Source organism: Episyrphus balteatus, chromosome 3 (genome assembly GCF_945859705.1).
Source record: "Episyrphus balteatus chromosome 3, idEpiBalt1.1, whole genome shotgun sequence".
NCBI classification, from domain to species: Eukaryota; Metazoa; Arthropoda; class Insecta; order Diptera; family Syrphidae; genus Episyrphus; species Episyrphus balteatus.
The window spans coordinates 88,604,498-88,631,914 of NC_079136.1; positions in this window are offsets into that span (position 1 = coordinate 88,604,498).

Below are 27,417 nucleotides of genomic sequence, written 5' to 3' on the forward strand. Positions count from 1 at the left end.
ACGTGAATATTTTGCCTAGATTTGTATCCTATTCGATAGATATCGACGCAGAGAGCACAAAAATGTATTTTTTATAAGTTTTGGTCAAGTAGTTTTGTTTTTAGAGAGTTTAGAATTTGTCAACTTTTGGGTCATTTAGAGCATAAATAGAGCCAGGAAACGCATTTGAAGTGAAAAAAATGTGATTTTCTTAAAACGTGAATATTTTGCCTAGATTTGTATCCTATTCGATAGATATCGACGCAGAGAGCACAAAAATGTATTTTTTATAAGTTTTGGTCAAGTAGTTTTGTTTTTAGAGAGTTTAGAATTTGTCAACTTTTGGGTCATTTAGAGCATAAATAGAGCCAGGAAACGCATTTGAAGTGAAAAAAATGTGATTTTCTTAAAACGTGAATATTTTGCCTAGATTTGTATCCTATTCGATAGATATCGACGCAGAGAGCACAAAAATGTATTTTTTATAAGTTTTGGTCAAGTAGTTTTGTTTTTAGAGAGTTTAGAATTTGTCAACTTTTGGGTCATTTAGAGCATAAATAGAGCCAGGAAACGCATTTGAAGTGAAAAAAATGTGATTTTTTTAAAACGTGAATATTTTGCCTAGATTTGTATCCTATTCGATAGATATCGACGCAGAGAGCACAAAAATTTATTTTTTATAAGTTTTGGTCAAGTAGTTTTGTTTTTTGAGAGTTTAGAATTTGTCAACTTTTGGGTCATTTAGAGCATAAATAGAGCCAGGAAACGCATTTGAAGTGAAAAAAATGTGATTTTCTTAAAACGTGAATATTTTGCGTAGATTTGTATCCTATTCGATAGATATCGACGCAGAGAGCACAAAAATGTATTTTTTATAAGTTTTGGTCAAGTAGTTTTGTTTTTAGAGAGTTTAGAATTTGTCAACTTTTGGGTCATTTAGAGCATAAATAGAGCCAGGAAACGCATTTGAAGTGAAAAAAATGTGATTTTCTTAAAACGTGAATATTTTGCCTAGATTTGTATCCTATTCGATAGATATCGACGCAGAGAGCACAAAAATGTATTTTTTATAAGTTTTGGTCAAGTAGTTTTGTTTTTATAGAGTTTAGAATTTGTCAACTTTTGGGTCATTTAGAGCATAAATAGAGCCAGGAAACGCATTTGAAGTGAAAAAAATGTGATTTTTTTAAAACGTGAATATTTTGCCTAGATTTGTATCCTATTCGATAGATATCGACGCAGAGAGCACAAAAATGTATTTTTTATAAGTTTTGGTCAAGTAGTTTTGTTTTTAGAGAGTTTAGAATTTGTCAACTTTTGGGTCATTTAGAGCATAAATAGAGCCAGGAAACGCATTTGAAGTGAAAAAAATGTGATTTTCTTAAAACGTGAATATTTTGCCTAGATTTGTATCCTATTCGATAGATATCGACGCAGAGAGCACAAAAATGTATTTTTTATAAGTTTTGGTCAAGTAGTTTTGTTTTTAGAGAGTTTTGAATTTGTCAACTTTTGGGTGATTTAGAGCATAAATAGAGCCAGGAAACGCATTTGAAGTGAAAAAAATGTGATTTTCTTAAAACGTGAATATTTTGCCTAGATTTGTATCCTATTCGATAGATATCGACGCAGAGAGCACAAAAATGTATTTTTTATAAGTTTTGGTCAAGTAGTTTTGTTTTTAGAGAGTTTAGAATTTGTCAACTTTTGGGTCATTTAGAGCATAAATAGAGCCAGGAAACGCATTTGAAGTGAAAAAAATGTGATTTTCTTAAAACGTGAATATTTTGCCTAGATTTGTATCCTATTCGATAGATATCGACGCAGAGAGCACAAAAATGTAGGTATTTTTTATAAGTTTTGGTCAAGTAGTTTTGTTTTTAGAGAGTTTAGAATTTGTCAACTTTTGGGTCATTTAGAGCATAAATAGAGCCAGGAAACGCATTTGAAGTGAAAAAAATGTGATTTTCTTAAAACGTGAATATTTTGCCTAGATTTGTATCCTATTCGATAGATATCGACGCAGAGAGCACAAAAATGTATTTTTTATAAGTTTTGGTCAAGTAGTTTTGTTTTTAGAGAGTTTAGAATTTGTCAACTTTTGGGTCATTTAGAGCATAAATAGAGCCAGGAAACGCATTTGAAGTGAAAAAAATGTGATTTTTTTAAAACGTGAATATTTTGCCTAGATTTGTATCCTATTCGATAGATATCGACGCAGAGAGCACAAAAATTTATTTTTTATAAGTTTTGGTCAAGTAGTTTTGTTTTTTGAGAGTTTAGAATTTGTCAACTTTTGGGTCATTTAGAGCATAAATAGAGCCAGGAAACGCATTTGAAGTGAAAAAAATGTGATTTTCTTAAAACGTGAATATTTTGCGTAGATTTGTCTCCTATTCGATAGATATCGACGCAGAGAGCACAAAAATGTATTTTTTATAAGTTTTGGTCAAGTAGTTTTGTTTTTAGAGAGTTTAGAATTTGTCAACTTTTGGGTCATTTAGAGCATAAATAGAGCCAGGAAACGCATTTGAAGTGAAAAAAATGTGATTTTCTTAAAACGTGAATATTTTGCCTAGATTTGTATCCTATTCGATAGATATCGACGCAGAGAGCACAAAAATGTATTTTTTATAAGTTTTGGTCAAGTAGTTTTGTTTTTAGAGAGTTTAGAATTTGTCAACTTTTGGGTGATTTAGAGCATAAATAGAGCCAGGAAACGCATTTGAAGTGAAAAAAATGTGATTTTTTTAAAACGTGAATATTTTGCCTAGATTTGTATCCTATTCGATAGATATCGACGCAGAGAGCACAAAAATGTATTTTTTATAAGTTTTGGTCAAGTAGTTTTGTTTTTAGAGAGTTTAGAATTTGTCAACTTTTGGGTCATTTAGAGCATAAATAGAGCCAGGAAACGCATTTGAAGTGAAAAAAATGTGATTTTCTTAAAACGTGAATATTTTGCCTAGATTTGTATCCTATTCGATAGATATCGACGCAGAGAGCACAAAAATTTATTTTTTATAAGTTTTGGTCAAGTAGTTTTGTTTTTTGAGAGTTTAGAATTTGTCAACTTTTGGGTGATTTAGAGCATAAATAGAGCCAGGAAACGCATTTGAAGTGAAAAAAATGTGATTTTCTTAAAACGTGAATATTTTGCCTAGATTTGTATCCTATTCGATAGATATCGACGCAGAGAGCACAAAAATGTATTTTTTATAAGTTTTGGTCAAGTAGTTTTGTTTTTAGAGAGTTTTGAATTTGTCAACTTTTGGGTGATTTAGAGCATAAATAGAGCCAGGAAACGCATTTGAAGTGAAAAAAATGTGATTTTCTTAAAACGTGAATATTTTGCCTAGATTTGTATCCTATTCGATAGATATCGACGCAGAGAGCACAAAAATGTATTTTTTATAAGTTTTGGTCAAGTAGTTTTGTTTTTAGAGAGTTTAGAATTTGTCAACTTTTGGGTCATTTAGAGCATAAATAGAGCCAGGAAACGCATTTGAAGTGAAAAAAATGTGATTTTCTTAAAACGTGAATATTTTGCCTAGATTTGTATCCTATTCGATAGATATCGACGCAGAGAGCACAAAAATGTATTTTTTATAAGTTTTGGTCAAGTAGTTTTGTTTTTAGAGAGTTTAGAATTTGTCAACTTTTGGGTCATTTAGAGCATAAATAGAGCCAGGAAACGCATTTGAAGTGAAAAAAATGTGATTTTCTTAAAACGTGAATATTTTGCCTAGATTTGTATCCTATTCGATAGATATCGACGCAGAGAGCACAAAAATGTATTTTTTATAAGTTTTGGTCAAGTAGTTTTGTTTTTAGAGAGTTTAGAATTTGTCAACTTTTGGGTCATTTAGAGCATAAATAGAGCCAGGAAACGCATTTGAAGTGAAAAAAATGTGATTTTCTTAAAACGTGAATATTTTGCCTAGATTTGTATCCTATTCGATAGATATCGACGCAGAGAGCACAAAAATGTATTTTTTATAAGTTTTGGTCAAGTAGTTTTGTTTTTAGAGAGTTTAGAATTTGTCAACTTTTGGGTCATTTAGAGCATAAATAGAGCCAGGAAACGCATTTGAAGTGAAAAAAATGTGATTTTTTTAAAACGTGAATATTTTGCCTAGATTTGTATCCTATTCGATAGATATCGACGCAGAGAGCACAAAAATGTATTTTTTATAAGTTTTGGTCAAGTAGTTTTGTTTTTAGAGAGTTTAGAATTTGTCAACTTTTGGGTCATTTAGAGCATAAATAGAGCCAGGAAACGCATTTGAAGTGAAAAAAATGTGATTTTCTTAAAACGTGAATATTTTGCGTAGATTTGTATCCTATTCGATAGATATCGACGCAGAGAGCACAAAAATGTATTTTTTATAAGTTTTGGTCAAGTAGTTTTGTTTTTAGAGAGTTTAGAATTTGTCAACTTTTGGGTCATTTAGAGCATAAATAGAGCCAGGAAACGCATTTGAAGTGAAAAAAATGTGATTTTCTTAAAACGTGAATATTTTGCCTAGATTTGTATCCTATTCGATAGATATCGACGCAGAGAGCACAAAAATGTATTTTTTATAAGTTTTGGTCAAGTAGTTTTGTTTTTAGAGAGTTTAGAATTTGTCAACTTTTGGGTGATTTAGAGCATAAATAGAGCCAGGAAACGCATTTGAAGTGAAAAAAATGTGATTTTTTTAAAACGTGAATATTTTGCCTAGATTTGTATCCTATTCGATAGATATCGACGCAGAGAGCACAAAAATTTATTTTTTATAAGTTTTGGTCAAGTAGTTTTGTTTTTTGAGAGTTTAGAATTTGTCAACTTTTGGGTGATTTAGAGCATAAATAGAGCCAGGAAACGCATTTGAAGTGAAAAAAATGTGATTTTTTTAAAACGTGAATATTTTGCCTAGATTTGTATCCTATTCGATAGATATCGACGCAGAGAGCACAAAAATGTATTTTTTATAAGTTTTGGTCAAGTAGTTTTGTTTTTAGAGAGTTTTGAATTTGTCAACTTTTGGGTGATTTAGAGCATAAATAGAGCCAGGAAACGCATTTGAAGTGAAAAAAATGTGATTTTCTTAAAACGTGAATATTTTGCCTAGATTTGTATCCTATTCGATAGATATCGACGCAGAGAGCACAAAAATGTATTTTTTATAAGTTTTGGTCAAGTAGTTTTGTTTTTAGAGAGTTTTGAATTTGTCAACTTTTGGGTGATTTAGAGCATAAATAGAGCCAGGAAACGCATTTGAAGTGAAAAAAATGTGATTTTCTTAAAACGTGAATATTTTGCCTAGATTTGTATCCTATTCGATAGATATCGACGCAGAGAGCACAAAAATGTATTTTTTATAAGTTTTGGTCAAGTAGTTTTGTTTTTAGAGAGTTTTGAATTTGTCAACTTTTGGGTGATTTAGAGCATAAATAGAGCCAGGAAACGCATTTGAAGTGAAAAAAATGTGATTTTCTTAAAACGTGAATATTTTGCCTAGATTTGTATCCTATTCGATAGATATCGACGCAGAGAGCACAAAAATGTATTTTTTATAAGTTTTGGTCAAGTAGTTTTGTTTTTAGAGAGTTTAGAATTTGTCAACTTTTGGGTCATTTAGAGCATAAATAGAGCCAGGAAACGCATTTGAAGTGAAAAAAATGTGATTTTCTTAAAACGTGAATATTTTGCCTAGATTTGTATCCTATTCGATAGATATCGACGCAGAGAGCACAAAAATGTATTTTTTATAAGTTTTGGTCAAGTAGTTTTGTTTTTAGAGAGTTTAGAATTTGTCAACTTTTGGGTCATTTAGAGCATAAATAGAGCCAGGAAACGCATTTGAAGTGAAAAAAATGTGATTTTTTTAAAACGTGAATATTTTGCCGACGCAGAGAGCACAAAAATGTATTTTTTATAAGTTTTGGTCAAGTAGTTTTGTTTTTAGAGAGTTTAGAATTTGTCAACTTTTGGGTCATTTAGAGCATAAATAGAGCCAGGAAACGCATTTGAAGTGAAAAAAATGTGATTTTCTTAAAACGTGAATATTTTGCCTAGATTTGTATCCTATTCGATAGATATCGACGCAGAGAGCACAAAAATTTATTTTTTATAAGTTTTGGTCAAGTAGTTTTGTTTTTTGAGAGTTTAGAATTTGTCAACTTTTGGGTCATTTAGAGCATAAATAGAGCCAGGAAACGCATTTGAAGTGAAAAAAATGTGATTTTCTTAAAACGTGAATATTTTGCGTAGATTTGTATCCTATTCGATAGATATCGACGCAGAGAGCACTAAAATGTATTTTTTATAAGTTTTGGTCAAGTAGTTTTGTTTTTAGAGAGTTTAGAATTTGTCAACTTTTGGGTCATTTAGAGCATAAATAGAGCCAGGAAACGCATTTGAAGTGAAAAAAATGTGATTTTCTTAAAACGTGAATATTTTGCCTAGATTTGTATCCTATTCGATAGATATCGACGCAGAGAGCACAAAAATGTATTTTTTATAAGTTTTGGTCAAGTAGTTTTGTTTTTAGAGAGTTTAGAATTTGTCAACTTTTGGGTCATTTAGAGCATAAATAGAGCCAGGAAACGCATTTGAAGTGAAAAAAATGTGATTTTCTTAAAACGTGAATATTTTGCCTAGATTTGTATCCTATTCGATAGATATCGACGCAGAGAGCACAAAAATGTATTTTTTATAAGTTTTGGTCAAGTAGTTTTGTTTTTAGAGAGTTTAGAATTTGTCAACTTTTGGGTGATTTAAAGCATAAATAGAGCCAGGAAACGCATTTGAAGTGAAAAAAATGTGATTTTTTTAAAACGTGAATATTTTGCCTAGATTTGTATCCTATTCGATAGATATCGACGCAGAGAGCACAAAAATGTATTTTTTATAAGTTTTGGTCAAGTAGTTTTGTTTTTAGAGAGTTTAGAATTTGTCAACTTTTGGGTCATTTAGAGCATAAATAGAGCCAGGAAACGCATTTGAAGTGAAAAAAATGTGATTTTCTTAAAACGTGAATATTTTGCCTAGATTTGTATCCTATTCGATAGATATCGACGCAGAGAGCACAAAAATTTATTTTTTATAAGTTTTGGTCAAGTAGTTTTGTTTTTTGAGAGTTTAGAATTTGTCAACTTTTGGGTCATTTAGAGCATAAATAGAGCCAGGAAACGCATTTGAAGTGAAAAAAATGTGATTTTCTTAACACGTGAATATTTTGCGTAGATTTGTATCCTATTCGATAGATATCGACGCAGAGAGCACAAAAATGTATTTTTTATAAGTTTTGGTCAAGTAGTTTTGTTTTTAGAGAGTTTAGAATTTGTCAACTTTTGGGTCATTTAGAGCATAAATAGAGCCAGGAAACGCATTTGAAGTGAAAAAAATGTGATTTTCTTAAAACGTGAATATTTTGCCTAGATTTGTATCCTATTCGATAGATATCGACGCAGAGAGCACAAAAATGTATTTTTTATAAGTTTTGGTCAAGTAGTTTTGTTTTTAGAGAGTTTTGAATTTGTCAACTTTTGGGTGATTTAGAGCATAAATAGAGCCAGGAAACGCATTTGAAGTGAAAAAAATGTGATTTTCTTAAAACGTGAATATTTTGCCTAGATTTGTATCCTATTCGATAGATATCGACGCAGAGAGCACAAAAATGTATTTTTTATAAGTTTTGGTCAAGTAGTTTTGTTTTTAGAGAGTTTTGAATTTGTCAACTTTTGGGTGATTTAGAGCATAAATAGAGCCAGGAAACGCATTTGAAGTGAAAAAAATGTGATTTTCTTAAAACGTGAATATTTTGCCTAGATTTGTATCCTATTCGATAGATATCGACGCAGAGAGCACAAAAATGTATTTTTTATAAGTTTTGGTCAAGTAGTTTTGTTTTTAGAGAGTTTAGAATTTGTCAACTTTTGGGTCATTTAGAGCATAAATAGAGCCAGGAAACGCATTTGAAGTGAAAAAAATGTGATTTTCTTAAAACGTGAATATTTTGCCTAGATTTGTATCCTATTCGATAGATATCGACGCAGAGAGCACAAAAATGTATTTTTTATAAGTTTTGGTCAAGTAGTTTTGTTTTTAGAGAGTTTAGAATTTGTCAACTTTTGGGTCATTTAGAGCATAAATAGAGCCAGGAAACGCATTTGAAGTGAAAAAAATGTGATTTTCTTAAAACGTGAATATTTTGCCTAGATTTGTATCCTATTCGATAGATATCGACGCAGAGAGCACAAAAATGTATTTTTTATAAGTTTTGGTCAAGTAGTTTTGTTTTAAGAGAGTTTTGAATTTGTCAACTTTTGGGTCATTTAGAGCATAAATAGAGCCAGGAAACGCATTTGAAGTGAAAAAAATGTGATTTTCTTAAAACGTGAATATTTTGCCTAGATTTGTATCCTATTCGATAGATATCGACGCAGAGAGCACAAAAATGTATTTTTTATAAGTTTTGGTCAAGTAGTTTTGTTTTTAGAGAGTTTAGAATTTGTCAACTTTTGGGTCATTTAGAGCATAAATAGAGCCAGGAAACGCATTTGAAGTGAAAAAAATGTGATTTTCTTAAAACGTGAATATTTTGCCTAGATTTGTATCCTATTCGATAGATATCGACGCAGAGAGCACAAAAATGTATTTTTTATAAGTTTTGGTCAAGTAGTTTTGTTTTTAGAGAGTTTAGAATTTGTCAACTTTTGGGTCATTTAGAGCATAAATAGAGCCAGGAAACGCATTTGAAGTGAAAAAAATGTGATTTTCTTAAAACGTGAATATTTTGCCTAGATTTGTATCCTATTCGATAGATATCGACGCAGAGAGCACAAAAATGTATTTTTTATAAGTTTTGGTCAAGTAGTTTTGTTTTAAGAGAGTTTAGAATTTGTCAACTTTTGGGTCATTTAGAGCATAAATAGAGCCAGGAAACGCATTTGAAGTGAAAAAAATGTTATTTTTTTAAAACGTGAATATTTTGCCTAGATTTGTATCCTATTCGATAGATATCGACGCAGAGAGCACAAAAATGTATTTTTTATAAGTTTTGGTCAAGTAGTTTTGTTTTTAGAGAGTTTAGAATTTGTCAACTTTTGGGTCATTTAGAGCATAAATAGAGCCAGGAAACGCATTTGAAGTGAAAAAAATGTGATTTTCTTAAAACGTGAATATTTTGCCTAGATTTGTATCCTATTCGATAGATATCGACGCAGAGAGCACAAAAATGTATTTTTTATAAGTTTTGGTCAAGTAGTTTTGTTTTTAGAGAGTTTAGAATTTGTCAACTTTTGGGTCATTTAGAGCATAAATAGAGCCAGGAAACGCATTTGAAGTGAAAAAAATGTGATTTTCTTAAAACGTGAATATTTTGCCTAGATTTGTATCCTATTCGATAGATATCGACGCAGAGAGCACAAAAATGTATTTTTTATAAGTTTTGGTCAAGTAGTTTTGTTTTAAGAGAGTTTAGAATTTGTCAACTTTTGGGTCATTTAGAGCATAAATAGAGCCAGGAAACGCATTTGAAGTGAAAAAAATGTGATTTTCTTAAAACGTGAATATTTTGCCTAGATTTGTATCCTATTCGATAGATATCGACGCAGAGAGCACAAAAATGTATTTTTTATAAGTTTTGGTCAAGTAGTTTTGTTTTTAGAGAGTTTAGAATTTGTCAACTTTTGGGTCATTTAGAGCATAAATAGAGCCAGGAAACGCATTTGAAGTGAAAAAAAAAAGAGTGTGTGTACACATGTACACGCGACTGAAGTTATACTTCTCATTCAGTATATGAAAATGAATTTCATTTGATATTTTTAATTTCTATTATTAAATTAATTAATCCACACATCGTTTTTTTACATTTTTATCAAGTGAACAATAAATTAATTCTTTCATCCTCCTTGCGTCCATGTAGTTTTCAATTTATTCTGTGAAATTTACTCATGTTGTGCGGTTCAGAACGTACGGTATACGCTTAACGAAACTAAATGAATTGAGCATAAAATGTGCGATATGGTTATTTTATGAGAATTGTGTGTGCTTCAGCACTAGTAGTAGCAATATGGAACTTGCAGGGTTGCTACAAAGCTCAAAAGTTAGCTGAGCTCAGCTCACAGGTCAGCTCAAATTTTGAGCTAGCTGACTTTTGAGCTATGTACCATAGCTCAGCTCATTTGAGCTGAGCTGAAAGTCAGCTGAGCTGATGGTTGAGCTGAGCTGTTGGGTGAGCTAAAGTAAAGTGAGCTGAGCTGAGCTGTGATGGGTGAGAGGATACATTGATTTTTATTTGGAAAGTATAATGAAATATGAAGATATTTTAAACTTTTATAAAACACCATAGCTCAAGATGTTTGGTTCTAGTTATTAATGGAATTATTTTAACACATGGATATTTTTATAAATAAAACAGATAATTTTTCGTGATCTTTCTCTTGGTTTTTTTAACCCTAGAAAGATAATCATAATATACGTCTCAGAGACGTATGATTCTAAAAAAGATTTTTGGTCTTATGTTAACACTTTTTGTCATATTTATTTAACTCATTACTTAGATTATTTTAAAGAAGTGATATAATAAATGAAATCAATTTAACAAAAACCCAGAAATTTGAATTGAATTAGATAAAACAGTTCTTTACACGCCATACGTCTTACAGACGTAGATTATCTTTCTAGGGTTAATAGTAAATATATTTCTATTTTTTTAGTAAAATATTTCTTTTTTAATCATAAAAAAATCAGGTATAATCCGGTTTTACGACTTTTTTCAAAATTCCGAGAAAATCGCGTTTTAAAGTTGGGGTAAATTTTTTTTTCGAAAAATCCCCGAATCTTTGAACGCTCCTGGAAGCTAAACCGCTTGAGAGCAATTTTTGGGAGTGGTGCCAAATGATAGCTTGTGTCATGGGCCTACGCTTTGCACATTATCAGATTTTAAAAAAATCGCCTTCCATGTTAAACCGCCACATCATGCCTTTTTTTCAGAATCGGGCTTAACTTTTTTTTTACCTTTAAGTTCTCCTGGTTTGAGAACGCGTGTACCTACAGGGATGGAAGTTGTACCCAAATGTAGGTTAGAGTCCCCGCTACCTTTTGGCATCAAAAAAATTTTTTTCATTTTTTTCAAAATTCCGAGATATAGGCGTTGGAAGGCTTTGATCTAGAGACAGGGGAGTGGTGCCATATGAAAGCTTATATTCTCAGCTACCCGAAAGTGGTATAATCCGGTTTTTCGATTTTTTTCAAAATTCCGAGAAAATCGTGTTTGAAAGTTGGGGTAAATTTTTCTTTTCGAAAAATCCCCGAATCTTTGAACGCTCCTGGAAGCTAAGCCGCTTGAGAGCAATTTTTGGGAGTGATGCCAAATGATAGCTTGTGTCATGGGCCTACGCTTTGCACATTGTCAGATTTTTAAAAAATCGCTTTGCATGTTAAACCGCCACATCATGCCTATTTTTTCAGAATCGGGCTTAACTTTTTTTTTACCTTTAAGTTCTAGTGGTTTGAGAACACGTGTACCTACAGGGATGGAAGTTGTACCCAAATGTAGGTTAGAGTCCCCGCTACCTTTTGGCATCAAAAAAATTTTTTTCATTTTTTTCAAAATTCCGAGATATAGGCGTTGGAAGGCTTTGATCTAGAGACAGGGGAGTGGTGCCATATGAAAGCTTATATTCTCAGCTACCCGAAAGTGGTATAATCCGGTTTTTCGATTTTTTTCAAAATTCCGAGAAAATCGTGTTTAAAAGTTGGGGTAAATTTTTCTTTTCGAAAAATCCCCGAATCTTTGAACGCTCCTGGAAGCTAAGCCGCTTGAGAGCAATTTTTGGGAGTGATGCCAAATGATAGCTTGTGTCATGGGCCTACGCTTTGCACATTGTCAGATTTTTAAAAAATCGCTTTGCATGTTAAACCGCCACATCATGCCTATTTTTTCAGAATCGGGCTTAACTTTTTTTTTACCTTTAAGTTCTAGTGGTTTGAGAACACGTGTACCTACAGGGATGGAAGTTGTACCCAAATGTAGGTTAGAGTCCCCGCTACCTTTTGGCATCAAAAAAATTTTTTTCATTTTTTTCAAAATTCCGAGATATAGGCGTTGGAAGTTGGGGCGCTCACTTTCAGCTCAGCTCACTTTCAGCTCAGCTCAAATGAGCTAAGCTATGGTACCTAGCTCAAATTTGAGCTGAGCTGTGAGCTGAGCTGTGAGCTGAGCTGAAATGTTAGCTTTTTGCAACCCTGGCAACTTGCCACACGCAACTTGCCACATACAACTTGCCACATGCAACTTGCCACATGCAACTTGCCACATACAACTTGCCACATGCAACTTGCCACATGAAACATGTAACTTGCTACGTGTTGTGTGTTTTATGTTTGCCGTACTGTGGCGTACTGCATTTTTAAATACTAAAGTACTGCGTACTCTAAAGGTGAAACGACAGCCCTGCTACCCAGGGTGATCGCGTCATAATCCCTTTGACATTCTTGTCAAAAAGTAAATTTTCATACCCACCCTCCCATAAGAAGTATAACTTCAAAAATGTGATTTTCTTAAAACGTGAATATTTTGCCTAGATTTGTATCCTATTCGATAGATATCGACGCAGAGAGCACAAAAATGTATTTTTTATAAGTTTTGGTCAAGTAGTTTTGTTTTTAGAGAGTTTAGAATTTGTCAACTTTTGGGTCATTTAGAGCATAAATAGAGCCAGGAAACGCATTTGAAGTGAAAAAAATGTGATTTTCTTAAAACGTGAATATTTTGCCTAGATTTGTATCCTATTCGATAGATATCGACGCAGAGAGCACAAAAATGTATTTTTTATAAGTTTTGGTCAAGTAGTTTTGTTTTAAGAGAGTTTAGAATTTGTCAACTTTTGGGTCATTTAGAGCATAAATAGAGCCAGGAAACGCATTTGAAGTGAAAAAAATGTTATTTTTTTAAAACGTGAATATTTTGCCTAGATTTGTATCCTATTCGATAGATATCGACGCAGAGAGCACAAAATGTATTTTTTATAAGTTTTGGTCAAGTAGTTTTGTTTTTAGAGAGTTTTGAATTTGTCAACTTTTGGGTGATTTAGAGCATAAATAGAGCCAGGAAACGCATTTGAAGTGAAAAAAATGTGATTTTCTTAAAACGTGAATATTTTGCCTAGATTTGTATCCTATTCGATAGATATCGACGCAGAGAGCACAAAAATGTATTTTTTATAAGTTTTGGTCAAGTAGTTTTGTTTTTAGAGAGTTTAGAATTTGTCAACTTTTGGGTCATTTAGAGCATAAATAGAGCCAGGAAACGCATTTGAAGTGAAAAAAATGTGATTTTCTTAAAACGTGAATATTTTGCCTAGATTTGTATCCTATTCGATAGATATCGACGCAGAGAGCACAAAAATGTATTTTTTATAAGTTTTGGTCAAGTAGTTTTGTTTTTAGAGAGTTTAGAATTTGTCAACTTTTGGGTCATTTAGAGCATAAATAGAGCCAGGAAACGCATTTGAAGTGAAAAAAATGTGATTTTCTTAAAACGTGAATATTTTGCCTAGATTTGTATCCTATTCGATAGATATCGACGCAGAGAGCACAAAAATGTATTTTTTATAAGTTTTGGTCAAGTAGTTTTGTTTTAAGAGAGTTTAGAATTTGTCAACTTTTGGGTCATTTAGAGCATAAATAGAGCCAGGAAACGCATTTGAAGTGAAAAAAATGTGATTTTCTTAAAACGTGAATATTTTGCCTAGATTTGTATCCTATTCGATAGATATCGACGCAGAGAGCACAAAAATGTATTTTTTATAAGTTTTGGTCAAGTAGTTTTGTTTTTAGAGAGTTTAGAATTTGTCAACTTTTGGGTCATTTAGAGCATAAATAGAGCCAGGAAACGCATTTGAAGTGAAAAAAATGTGATTTTCTTAAAACGTGAATATTTTGCCTAGATTTGTATCCTATTCGATAGATATCGACGCAGAGAGCACAAAAATGTATTTTTTATAAGTTTTGGTCAAGTAGTTTTGTTTTTAGAGAGTTTAGAATTTGTCAACTTTTGGGTGATTTAGAGCATAAATAGAGCCAGGAAACGCATTTGAAGTGAAAAAAATGTGATTTTCTTAAAACGTGAATATTTTGCCTAGATTTGTATCCTATTCGATAGATATCGACGCAGAGAGCACAAAAATGTATTTTTTATAAGTTTTGGTCAAGTAGTTTTGTTTTTAGAGAGTTTTGAATTTGTCAACTTTTGGGTCATTTAGAGCATAAATAGAGCCAGGAAACGCATTTGAAGTGAAAAAAATGTGATTTTCTTAAAACGTGAATATTTTGCCTAGATTTGTATCCTATTCGATAGATATCGACGCAGAGAGCACAAAAATGTATTTTTTATAAGTTTTGGTCAAGTAGTTTTGTTTTTAGAGAGTTTTGAATTTGTCAACTTTTGGGTCATTTAGAGCATAAATAGAGCCAGGAAACGCATTTGAAGTGAAAAAAATGTGATTTTCTTAAAACGTGAATATTTTGCCTAGATTTGTATCCTATTCGATAGATATCGACGCAGAGAGCACAAAAATGTATTTTTTATAAGTTTTGGTCAAGTAGTTTTGTTTTTAGAGAGTTTAGAATTTGTCAACTTTTGGGTCATTTAGAGCATAAATAGAGCCAGGAAACGCATTTGAAGTGAAAAAAATGTGATTTTCTTAAAACGTGAATATTTTGCCTAGATTTGTATCCTATTCGATAGATATCGACGCAGAGAGCACAAAAATGTATTTTTTATAAGTTTTGGTCAAGTAGTTTTGTTTTTAGAGAGTTTAGAATTTGTCAACTTTTGGGTCATTTAGAGCATAAATAGAGCCAGGAAACGCATTTGAAGTGAAAAAAATGTGATTTTCTTAAAACGTGAATATTTTGCCTAGATTTGTATCCTATTCGATAGATATCGACGCAGAGAGCACAAAAATGTATTTTTTATAAGTTTTGGTCAAGTAGTTTTGTTTTTAGAGAGTTTAGAATTTGTCAACTTTTGGGTCATTTAGAGCATAAATAGAGCCAGGAAACGCATTTGAAGTGAAAAAAATGTGATTTTCTTAAAACGTGAATATTTTGCCTAGATTTGTATCCTATTCGATAGATATCGACGCAGAGAGCACAAAAATGTATTTTTTATAAGTTTTGGTCAAGTAGTTTTGTTTTTAGAGAGTTTAGAATTTGTCAACTTTTGGGTCATTTAGAGCATAAATAGAGCCAGGAAACGCATTTGAAGTGAAAAAAATGTGATTTTCTTAAAACGTGAATATTTTGCCTAGATTTGTATCCTATTCGATAGATATCGACGCAGAGAGCACAAAAATGTATTTTTTATAAGTTTTGGTCAAGTAGTTTTGTTTTTAGAGAGTTTAGAATTTGTCAACTTTTGGGTCATTTAGAGCATAAATAGAGCCAGGAAACGCATTTGAAGTGAAAAAAATGTGATTTTCTTAAAACGTGAATATTTTGCCTAGATTTGTATCCTATTCGATAGATATCGACGCAGAGAGCACAAAAATGTATTTTTTATAAGTTTTGGTCAAGTAGTTTTGTTTTTAGAGAGTTTTGAATTTGTCAACTTTTATATCATTTAGAGCATAAATAGAGCCAGGAAACGCATTTGAAGTGAAAAAAATGTGATTTTCTTAAAACGTGAATATTTTGCCTAGATTTGTATCCTATTCGATAGATATCGACGCAGAGAGCACAAAAATGTATTTTTTATAAGTTTTGGTCAAGTAGTTTTGTTTTTAGAGAGTTTTGAATTTGTCAACTTTTATATCATTTAGAGCATAAATAGAGCCAGGAAACGCATTTGAAGTGAAAAAATGTGATTTTCTTAAAACGTGAATATTTTGCCTAGATTTGTATCCTATTCGATAGATATCGACGCAGAGAGCACAAAAATGTATTTTTTATAAGTTTTGGTCAAGTAGTTTTGTTTTTAGAGAGTTTTGAATTTGTCAACTTTTGGGTGATTTAGAGCATAAATAGAGCCAGGAAACGCATTTGAACTGAAAAAAATGTGATTTTCTTAAAACGTGAATATTTTGCCTAGATTTGTATCCTATTCGATAGATATCGACGCAGAGAGCACAAAAATGTATTTTTTATAAGTTTTGGTCAAGTAGTTTTGTTTTTAGAGAGTTTTGAATTTGTCAACTTTTGGGTGATTTAGAGCATAAATAGAGCCAGGAAACGCATTTGAAGTGAAAAAAATGTGATTTTCTTAAAACGTGAATATTTTGACTAGATTTGTATCCTATTTGATAGATATCGACGCAGAGAGCCAAAAATGTATTTTTTATAAGTTTTGGTCAAGTAGTTTTGTTTTTAGAGAGTTTTGAATTTGTCAACTTTTATATCATTTAGAGCATAAATAGAGCCAGGAAACGCATTTGAAGTGAAAAAAATGTGATTTTCTTAAAACGTGAATATTTTGCCTAGATTTGTATCCTATTCGATAGATATCGACGCAGAGAGCACAAAAATGTATTTTTTATAAGTTTTGGTCAAGTAGTTTTGTTTTTAGAGAGTTTAGAATTTGTCAACTTTTGGGTCATTTAGAGCATAAATAGAGCCAGGAAACGCATTTGAAGTGAAAAAAATGTGATTTTCTTAAAACGTGAATATTTTGCCTAGATTTGTATCCTATTCGATAGATACCTATCGACGCAGAGAGCACAAAAATGTATTTTTTATAAGTTTTGGTCAAGTAGTTTTGTTTTTAGAGAGTTTTGAATTTGTCAACTTTTGGGTGATTTAGAGCATAAATAGAGCCAGGAAACGCATTTGAAGTGAAAAAAATGTGATTTTCTTAAAACGTGAATATTTTGACTAGATTTGTATCCTATTTGATAGATATCGACGCAGAGAGCCAAAAATGTATTTTTTATAAGTTTTGGTCAAGTAGTTTTGTTTTTAGAGAGTTTTGAATTTGTCAACTTTTATATCATTTAGAGCATAAATAGAGCCAGGAAACGCATTTGAAGTGAAAAAAATGTGATTTTCTTAAAACGTGAATATTTTGCCTAGATTTGTATCCTATTCGATAGATATCGACGCAGAGAGCACAAAAATGTATTTTTTATAAGTTTTGGTCAAGTAGTTTTGTTTTTAGAGAGTTTAGAATTTGTCAACTTTTGGGTCATTTAGAGCATAAATAGAGCCAGGAAACGCATTTGAAGTGAAAAAAATGTGATTTTCTTAAAACGTGAATATTTTGCCTAGATTTGTATCCTATTCGATAGATATCGACGCAGAGAGCACAAAAATGTATTTTTTATAAGTTTTGGTCAAGTAGTTTTGTTTTAAGAGAGTTTAGAATTTTTCAACTTTTGGGTCATTTAGAGCATAAATAGAGCCAGGAAACGCATTTGAAGTGAAAAAAATGTGATTTTCTTAAAACGTGAATATTTTGCCTAGATTTGTATCCTATTCGATAGATATCGACGCAGAGAGCACAAAAATGTATTTTTTATAAGTTTTGGTCAAGTAGTTTTGTTTTTAGAGAGTTTAGAATTTGTCAACTTTTGGGTCATTTAGAGCATAAATAGAGCCAGGAAACGCATTTGAAGTGAAAAAAATGTGATTTTCTTAAAACGTGAATATTTTGCCTAGATTTGTATCCTATTCGATAGATATCGACGCAGAGAGCACAAAAATGTATTTTTTATAAGTTTTGGTCAAGTAGTTTTGTTTTTAGAGAGTTTAGAATTTGTCAACTTTTGGGTGATTTAGAGCATAAATAGAGCCAGGAAACGCATTTGAAGTGAAAAAAATGTGATTTTCTTAAAACGTGAATATTTTGCCTAGATTTGTATCCTATTCGATAGATATCGACGCAGAGAGCACAAAAATGTATTTTTTATAAGTTTTGGTCAAGTAGTTTTGTTTTTAGAGAGTTTTGAATTTGTCAACTTTTGGGTGATTTAGAGCATAAATAGAGCCAGGAAACGCATTTGAAGTGAAAAAAATGTGATTTTCTTAAAACGTGAATATTTTGCCTAGATTTGTATCCTATTCGATAGATATCGACGCAGAGAGCACAAAAATGTATTTTTTATAAGTTTTGGTCAAGTAGTTTTGTTTTTAGAGAGTTTAGAATTTGTCAACTTTTGGGTCATTTAGAGCATAAATAGAGCCAGGAAACGCATTTGAAGTGAAAAAAATGTGATTTTCTTAAAACGTGAATATTTTGCCTAGATTTGTATCCTATTCGATAGATATCGACGCAGAGAGCACAAAAATGTATTTTTTATAAGTTTTGGTCAAGTAGTTTTGTTTTTAGAGAGTTTAGAATTTGTCAACTTTTGGGTCATTTAGAGCATAAATAGAGCCAGGAAACGCATTTGAAGTGAAAAAAATGTGATTTTCTTAAAACGTGAATATTTTGCCTAGATTTGTATCCTATTCGATAGATATCGACGCAGAGAGCACAAAAATGTATTTTTTATAAGTTTTGGTCAAGTAGTTTTGTTTTTAGAGAGTTTAGAATTTGTCAACTTTTGGGTGATTTAGAGCATAAATAGAGCCAGGAAACGCATTTGAAGTGAAAAAAATGTGATTTTCTTAAAACGTGAATATTTTGCCTAGATTTGTATCCTATTCGATAGATATCGACGCAGAGAGCACAAAAATGTATTTTTTATAAGTTTTGGTCAAGTAGTTTTGTTTTTAGAGAGTTTTGAATTTGTCAACTTTTGGGTCATTTAGAGCATAAATAGAGCCAGGAAACGCATTTGAAGTGAAAAAAATGTGATTTTCTTAAAACGTGAATATTTTGCCTAGATTTGTATCCTATTCGATAGATATCGACGCAGAGAGCACAAAAATGTATTTTTTATAAGTTTTGGTCAAGTAGTTTTGTTTTTAGAGAGTTTAGAATTTGTCAACTTTTGGGTCATTTAGAGCATAAATAGAGCCAGGAAACGCATTTGAAGTGAAAAAAATGTGATTTTCTTAAAACGTGAATATTTTGCCTAGATTTGTATCCTATTCGATAGATATCGACGCAGAGAGCACAAAAATGTATTTTTTATAAGTTTTGGTCAAGTAGTTTTGTTTTTAGAGAGTTTAGAATTTGTCAACTTTTGGGTCATTTAGAGCATAAATAGAGCCAGGAAACGCATTTGAAGTGAAAAAAATGTGATTTTCTTAAAACGTGAATATTTTGCCTAGATTTGTATCCTATTCGATAGATATCGACGCAGAGAGCACAAAAATGTATTTTTTATAAGTTTTGGTCAAGTAGTTTTGTTTTTAGAGAGTTTAGAATTTGTCAACTTTTGGGTCATTTAGAGCATAAATAGAGCCAGGAAACGCATTTGAAGTGAAAAAAAATGTGATTTTCTTAAAACGTGAATATTTTGCCTAGATTTGTATCCTATTCGATAGATATCGACGCAGAGAGCACAAAAATGTATTTTTTATAAGTTTTGGTCAAGTAGTTTTGTTTTTAGAGAGTTTAGAATTTGTCAACTTTTGGGTCATTTAGAGCATAAATAGAGCCAGGAAACGCATTTGAAGTGAAAAAAATGTGATTTTCTTAAAACGTGAATATTTTGCCTAGATTTGTATCCTATTCGATAGATATCGACGCAGAGAGCACAAAAATGTATTTTTTATAAGTTTTGGTCAAGTAGTTTTGTTTTTAGAGAGTTTAGAATTTGTCAACTTTTGGGTGATTTAGAGCATAAATAGAGCCAGGAAACGCATTTGAAGTGAAAAAAATGTGATTTTCTTAAAACGTGAATATTTTGCCTAGATTTGTATCCTATTCGATAGATATCGACGCAGAGAGCACAAAAATGTATTTTTTATAAGTTTTGGTCAAGTAGTTTTGTTTTTAGAGAGTTTTGAATTTGTCAACTTTTGGGTCATTTAGAGCATAAATAGAGCCAGGAAACGCATTTGAAGTGAAAAAAATGTGATTTTCTTAAAACGTGAATATTTTGACTAGATTTGTATCCTATTCGATAGATATCGACGCAGAGAGCACAAAAATGTATTTTTTATAAGTTTTGGTCAAGTAGTTTTGTTTTTAGAGAGTTTAGAATTTGTCAACTTTTGGGTCATTTAGAGCATAAATAGAGCCAGGAAACGCATTTGAAGTGAAAAAAATGTGATTTTCTTAAAACGTGAATATTTTGCCTAGATTTGTATCCTATTCGATAGATATCGACGCAGAGAGCACAAAAATGTATTTTTTATAAGTTTTGGTCAAGTAGTTTTGTTTTTAGAGAGTTTAGAATTTGTCAACTTTTGGGTCATTTAGAGCATAAATAGAGCCAGGAAACGCATTTGAAGTGAAAAAAATGTGATTTTCTTAAAACGTGAATATTTTGCCTAGATTTGTATCCTATTCGATAGATATCGACGCAGAGAGCACAAAAATGTATTTTTTATAAGTTTTGGTCAAGTAGTTTTGTTTTTAGAGAGTTTAGAATTTGTCAACTTTTGGGTCATTTAGAGCATAAATAGAGCCAGGAAACGCATTTGAAGTGAAAAAAATGTGATTTTCTTAAAACGTGAATATTTTGCCTAGATTTGTATCCTATTCGATAGATATCGACGCAGAGAGCACAAAAATGTATTTTTTATAAGTTTTGGTCAAGTAGTTTTGTTTTTAGAGAGTTTAGAATTTGTCAACTTTTGGGTCATTTAGAGCATAAATAGAGCCAGGAAACGCATTTGAAGTGAAAAAAATGTGATTTTCTTAAAACGTGAATATTTTGCCTAGATTTGTATCCTATTCGATAGATATCGACGCAGAGAGCACAAAAATGTATTTTTTATAAGTTTTGGTCAAGTAGTTTTGTTTTTAGAGAGTTTTGAATTTGTCAACTTTTATATCATTTAGAGCATAAATAGAGCCAGGAAACGCATTTGAAGTGAAAAAAATGTGATTTTCTTAAAACGTGAATATTTTGCCTAGATTTGTATCCTATTCGATAGATATCGACGCAGAGAGCACAAAAATGTATTTTTTATAAGTTTTGGTCAAGTAGTTTTGTTTTTAGAGAGTTTAGAATTTGTCAACTTTTGGGTCATTTAGAGCATAAATAGAGCCAGGAAACGCATTTGAAGTGAAAAAAATGTGATTTTCTTAAAACGTGAATATTTTGACTAGATTTGTATCCTATTCGATAGATATCGACGCAGAGAGCACAAAAATGTATTTTTTAAAAGTTTTGGTCAAGTAGTTTTGTTTTTAGAGAGTTTCGAATTTGTCAACTTTTGGGTGATTTAGAGCATAAATAGAGCCAGGAAACGCATTTGAAGTGAAAAAAATGTGATTTTCTTAAAACGTGAATATTTTGCCTAGATTTGTATCCTATTCGATAGATATCGACGCAGAGAGCACAAAAATGTATTTTTTATAAGTTTTGGTCAAGTAGTTTTGTTTTTAGAGAGTTTAGAATTTGTCAACTTTTGGGTCATTTAGAGCATAAATAGAGCCAGGAAACGCATTTGAAGTGAAAAAAATGTGATTTTCTTAAAACGTGAATATTTTGCCTAGATTTGTATCCTATTCGATAGATATCGACGCAGAGAGCACAAAAATGTATTTTTTATAAGTTTTGGTCAAGTAGTTTTGTTTTTAGAGAGTTTAGAATTTGTCAACTTTTGGGTCATTTAGAGCATAAATAGAGCCAGGAAACGCATTTGAAGTGAAAAAAATGTGATTTTCTTAAAACGTGAATATTTTGACTAGATTTGTATCCTATTCGATAGATATCGACGCAGAGAGCACAAAAATGTATTTTTTTATACGTTTTGGTCAAGTAGTTTTGTTTTTAGAGAGTTTTGAATTTGTCAACTTTTGGGTGATTTAGAGCATAAATAGAGCCAGGAAACGCATTTGAAGTGAAAAAAATGTGATTTTCTTAAAACGTGAATATTTTGCCTAGATTTGTATCCTATTCGATAGATATCGACGCAGAGAGCACAAAAATGTATTTTTTATAAGTTTTGGTCAAGTAGTTTTGTTTTTAGAGAGTTTCGAATTTGTCAACTTTTGGATGATTTAGAGCATAAATAGAGCCAGGAAACGCATTTGAAGTGAAAAAAAATGTGATTTTCTTAAAACGTGAATATTTTGACTAGATTTGTATCCTATTCGATAGATATCGACGCAGAGAGCCAAAAATGTATTTTTTATAAGTTTTGGTCAAGTAGTTTTGTTTTTAGAGAGTTTTGAATTTGTCAACTTTTGGGTGATTTAGAGCATAAATAGAGCCAGGAAACGCATTTGAAGTGAAAAAAATGTGATTTTCTTAAAACGTGAATATTTTGACTAGATTTGTATCCTATTCGATAGATATCGACGCAGAGAGCACAAAAATGTATTTTTTATAAGTTTTGGTCAAGTAGTTTTGTTTTTAGAGAGTTTCGAATTTGTCAACTTTTGGGTGATTTAGAGCATAAATAGAGCCAGGAAACGCATTTGAAGTGAAAAAAATGTGATTTTCTTAAAACGTGAATATTTTGACTAGATTTGTATCCTATTCGATAGATATCGACGCAGAGAGCACAAAAATGTATTTTTTATAAGTTTTGGTCAAGTAGTTTTGTTTTTAGAGAGTTTTGAATTTCTCAACTTTTATATCATTTAGAGCATAAATAGAGCCAGGAAACGCATTTGAAGTGAAAAAAATGTGATTTTCTTAAAACGTGAATATTTTGCCTAGATTTGTATCCTATTCGATAGATATCGACGCAGAGAGCACAAAAATGTATTTTTTATAAGTTTTGGTCAAGTAGTTTTGTTTTTAGAGAGTTTAGAATTTGTCAACTTTTGGGTCATTTAGAGCATAAATAGAGCCAGGAAACGCATTTGAAGTGAAAAAAATGTGATTTTCTTAAAACGTGAATATTTTGCCTAGATTTGTATCCTATTCGATAGATATCGACGCAGAGAGCACAAAAATGTATTTTTTATAAGTTTTGGTCAAGTAGTTTTGTTTTTAGAGAGTTTAGAATTTGTCAACTTTTGGGTCATTTAGAGCATAAATAGAGCCAGGAAACGCATTTGAAGTGAAAAAAATGTGATTTTCTTAAAACGTGAATATTTTGCCTAGATTTGTATCCTATTCGATAGATATCGACGCAGAGAGCACAAAAATGTATTTTTTATAAGTTTTGGTCAAGTAGTTTTGTTTTTAGAGAGTTTAGAATTTGTCAACTTTTGGGTCATTTAGAGCATAAATAGAGCCAGGAAACGCATTTGAAGTGAAAAAAATGTGATTTTCTTAAAACGTGAATATTTTGCCTAGATTTGTATCCTATTCGATAGATATCGACGCAGAGAGCACAAAAATGTATTTTTTATAAGTTTTGGTCAAGTAGTTTTGTTTTTAGAGAGTTTAGAATTTGTCAACTTTTGGGTGATTTAGAGCATAAATAGAGCCAGGAAACGCATTTGAAGTGAAAAAAATGTGATTTTCTTAAAACGTGAATATTTTGACTAGATTTGTATCCTATTCGATAGATATCGACGCAGAGAGCACAAAAATGTATTTTTTTATACGTTTTGGTCAAGTAGTTTTGTTTTTAGAGAGTTTTGAATTTGTCAACTTTTGGGTGATTTAGAGCATAAATAGAGCCAGGAAACGCATTTGAAGTGAAAAAAATGTGATTTTCTTAAAACGTGAATATTTTGCCTAGATTTGTATCCTATTCGATAGATATCGACGCAGAGAGCACAAAAATGTATTTTTTATAAGTTTTGGTCAAGTAGTTTTGTTTTTAGAGAGTTTCGAATTTGTCAACTTTTGGATGATTTAGAGCATAAATAGAGCCAGGAAACGCATTTGAAGTGAAAAAAAATGTGATTTTCTTAAAACGTGAATATTTTGACTAGATTTGTATCCTATTCGATAGATATCGACGCAGAGAGCCAAAAATGTATTTTTTATAAGTTTTGGTCAAGTAGTTTTGTTTTTAGAGAGTTTTGAATTTGTCAACTTTTGGGTGATTTAGAGCATAAATAGAGCCAGGAAACGCATTTGAAGTGAAAAAAATGTGATTTTCTTAAAACGTGAATATTTTGACTAGATTTGTATCCTATTCGATAGATATCGACGCAGAGAGCACAAAAATGTATTTTTTATAAGTTTTGGTCAAGTAGTTTTGTTTTTAGAGAGTTTCGAATTTGTCAACTTTTGGATGATTTAGAGCATAAATAGAGCCAGGAAACGCATTTGAAGTGAAAAAAATGTGATTTTCTTAAAACGTGAATATTTTGACTAGATTTGTATCCTATTCGATAGATATCGACGCAGAGAGCACAAAAATGTATTTTTTATAAGTTTTGGTCAAGTAGTTTTGTTTTTAGAGAGTTTTGAATTTCTCAACTTTTATATCATTTAGAGCATAAATAGAGCCAGGAAACGCATTTGAAGTGAAAAAAATGTGATTTTCTTAAAACGTGAATATTTTGCCTAGATTTGTATCCTATTCGATAGATATCGACGCAGAGAGCACAAAAATGTATTTTTTATAAGTTTTGGTCAAGTAGTTTTGTTTTTAGAGAGTTTAGAATTTGTCAACTTTTGGGTCATTTAGAGCATAAATAGAGCCAGGAAACGCATTTGAAGTGAAAAAAATGTGATTTTCTTAAACGTGAATATTTTGCCTAGATTTGTATCCTATTCGATAGATATCGACGCAGAGAGCACAAAAATGTATTTTTTATAAGTTTTGGTCAAGTAGTTTTGTTTTTAGAGAGTTTAGAATTTGTCAACTTTTGGGTCATTTAGAGCATAAATAGAGCCAGGAAACGCATTTGAAGTGAAAAAATGTGATTTTCTTAAAACGTGAATATTTTGCCTAGATTTGTATCCTATTCGATAGATATCGACGCAGAGAGCACAAAAATGTATTTTTTATAAGTTTTGGTCAAGTAGTTTTGTTTTTAGAGAGTTTAGAATTTGTCAACTTTTGGGTCATTTAGAGCATAAATAGAGCCAGGAAACGCATTTGAAGTGAAAAAAATGTGATTTTCTTAAAACGTGAATATTTTGCCTAGATTTGTATCCTATTCGATAGATATCGACGCAGAGAGCACAAAAATGTATTTTTTATAAGTTTTGGTCAAGTAGTTTTGTTTTTAGAGAGTTTAGAATTTGTCAACTTTTGGGTGATTTAGAGCATAAATAGAGCCAGGAAACGCATTTGAAGGGAAAAAAATGTGATTTTCTTAAAACGTGAATATTTTGCCTAGATTTGTATCCTATTCGATAGATATCGACGCAGAGAGCACAAAAATGTATTTTTTATAAGTTTTGGTCAAGTAGTTTTGTTTTTAGAGAGTTTAGAATTTGTCAACTTTTGGGTCATTTAGAGCATAAATAGAGCCAGGAAACGCATTTGAAGTGAAAAAAATGTGATTTTCTTAAAACGTGAATATTTTGCCTAGATTTGTATCCTATTCGATAGATATCGACGCAGAGAGCACAAAAATGTATTTTTTATAAGTTTTGGTCAAGTAGTTTTGTTTTTAGAGAGTTTTGAATTTGTCAACTTTTGGGTGATTTAGAGCATAAATAGAGCCAGGAAACGCATTTGAAGTGAAAAAAATGTGATTTTCTTAAAACGTGAATATTTTGCCTAGATTTGTATCCTATTCGATAGATATCGACGCAGAGAGCACAAAAATGTATTTTTTATAAGTTTTGGTCAAGTAGTTTTGTTTTTAGAGAATTTAGAATTTGTCAACTTTTGGGTCATTTAGAGCATAAATAGAGCCAGGAAACGCATTTGAAGTGAAAAAAATGTGATTTTCTTAAAACGTGAATATTTTGCCTAGATTTGTATCCTATTCGATAGATATCGACGCAGAGAGCACAAAAATGTATTTTTTATAAGTTTTGGTCAAGTAGTTTTGTTTTTAGAGAGTTTAGAATTTGTCAACTTTTGGGTGATTTAGAGCATAAATAGAGCCAGGAAACGCATTTAAAGTGAAAAAAATGTGATTTTCTTAAAACGTGAATATTTTGCCTAGATTTGTATCCTATTCGATAGATATCGACGCAGAGAGCACAAAAATGTATTTTTTATAAAATTTGGTCAAGTAGTTTTGTTTTTAGAGAGTTTAGAATTTGTCAACTTTTGGGTCATTTAGAGCATAAATAGAGCCAGGAAACGCATTTGAAGTGAAAAAAATGTGATTTTCTTAAAACGTGAATATTTTGCCTAGATTTGTATCCTATTCGATAGATATCGACGCAGAGAGCACAAAAATGTATTTTTTATAAGTTTTGGTCAAGTAGTTTTGTTTTTAGAGAGTTTTGAATTTCTCAACTTTTATATCATTTAGAGCATAAATAGAGCCAGGAAACGCATTTGAAGTGAAAAAAATGTGATTTTCTTAAAACGTGAATATTTTGCCTAGATTTGTATCCTATTCGATAGATATCGACGCAGAGAGCACAAAAATGTATTTTTTATAAGTTTTGGTCAAGTAGTTTTGTTTTTAGAGAGTTTAGAATTTGTCAACTTTTGGGTGATTTAGAGCATAAATAGAGCCAGGAAACGCATTTGAAGTGAAAAAAATGTGATTTTCTTAAAACGTGAATATTTTGCCTAGATTTGTATCCTATTCGATAGATATCGACGCAGAGAGCACAAAAATGTATTTTTTATAAGTTTTGGTCAAGTAGTTTTGTTTTTAGAGAGTTTAGAATTTGTCAACTTTTGGGTCATTTAGAGCATAAATAGAGCCAGGAAACGCATTTGAAGTGAAAAAAATGTGATTTTCTTAAAACGTGAATATTTTGCCTAGATTTGTATCCTATTCGATAGATATCGACGCAGAGAGCACAAAAAGGTATTTTTTATAAGTTTCTGTCAAGTAGTTTTGTTTTTAGAGAGTTTAGAATTTGTCAACTTTTGGGTCATTTAGAGCATAAATAGAGCCAGGAAACGCATTTGAAGTGAAAAAAATGTGATTTTCTTAAAACGTGAATATTTTGCCTAGATTTGTATCCTATTCGATAGATATCGACGCAGAGAGCACAAAAATGTATTTTTTATAAGTTTTGGTCAAGTAGTTTTGTTTTTAGAGAGTTTTGAATTTGTCAACTTTTGGGTGATTTAGAGCATAAATAGAGCCAGGAAACGCATTTGAAGTGAAAAAAATGTGATTTTCTTTAAACGTGAATATTTTGACTAGATTTGTATCCTACTCGATAGATATCGACGCAGAGAGCACAAAAATGTATTTTTTATAAGTTTTGGTCAAGTAGTTTTGTTTTTAGAGAGTTTTGAATTTGTCAACTTTTGGGTGATTTAGAGCATAAATAGAGCCAGGAAACGCATTTGAAGTGAAAAAAATGTGATTTTCTTAAAACGTGAATATTTTGCCTAGATTTGTATCCTATTCGATAGATATCGACGCAGAGAGCACA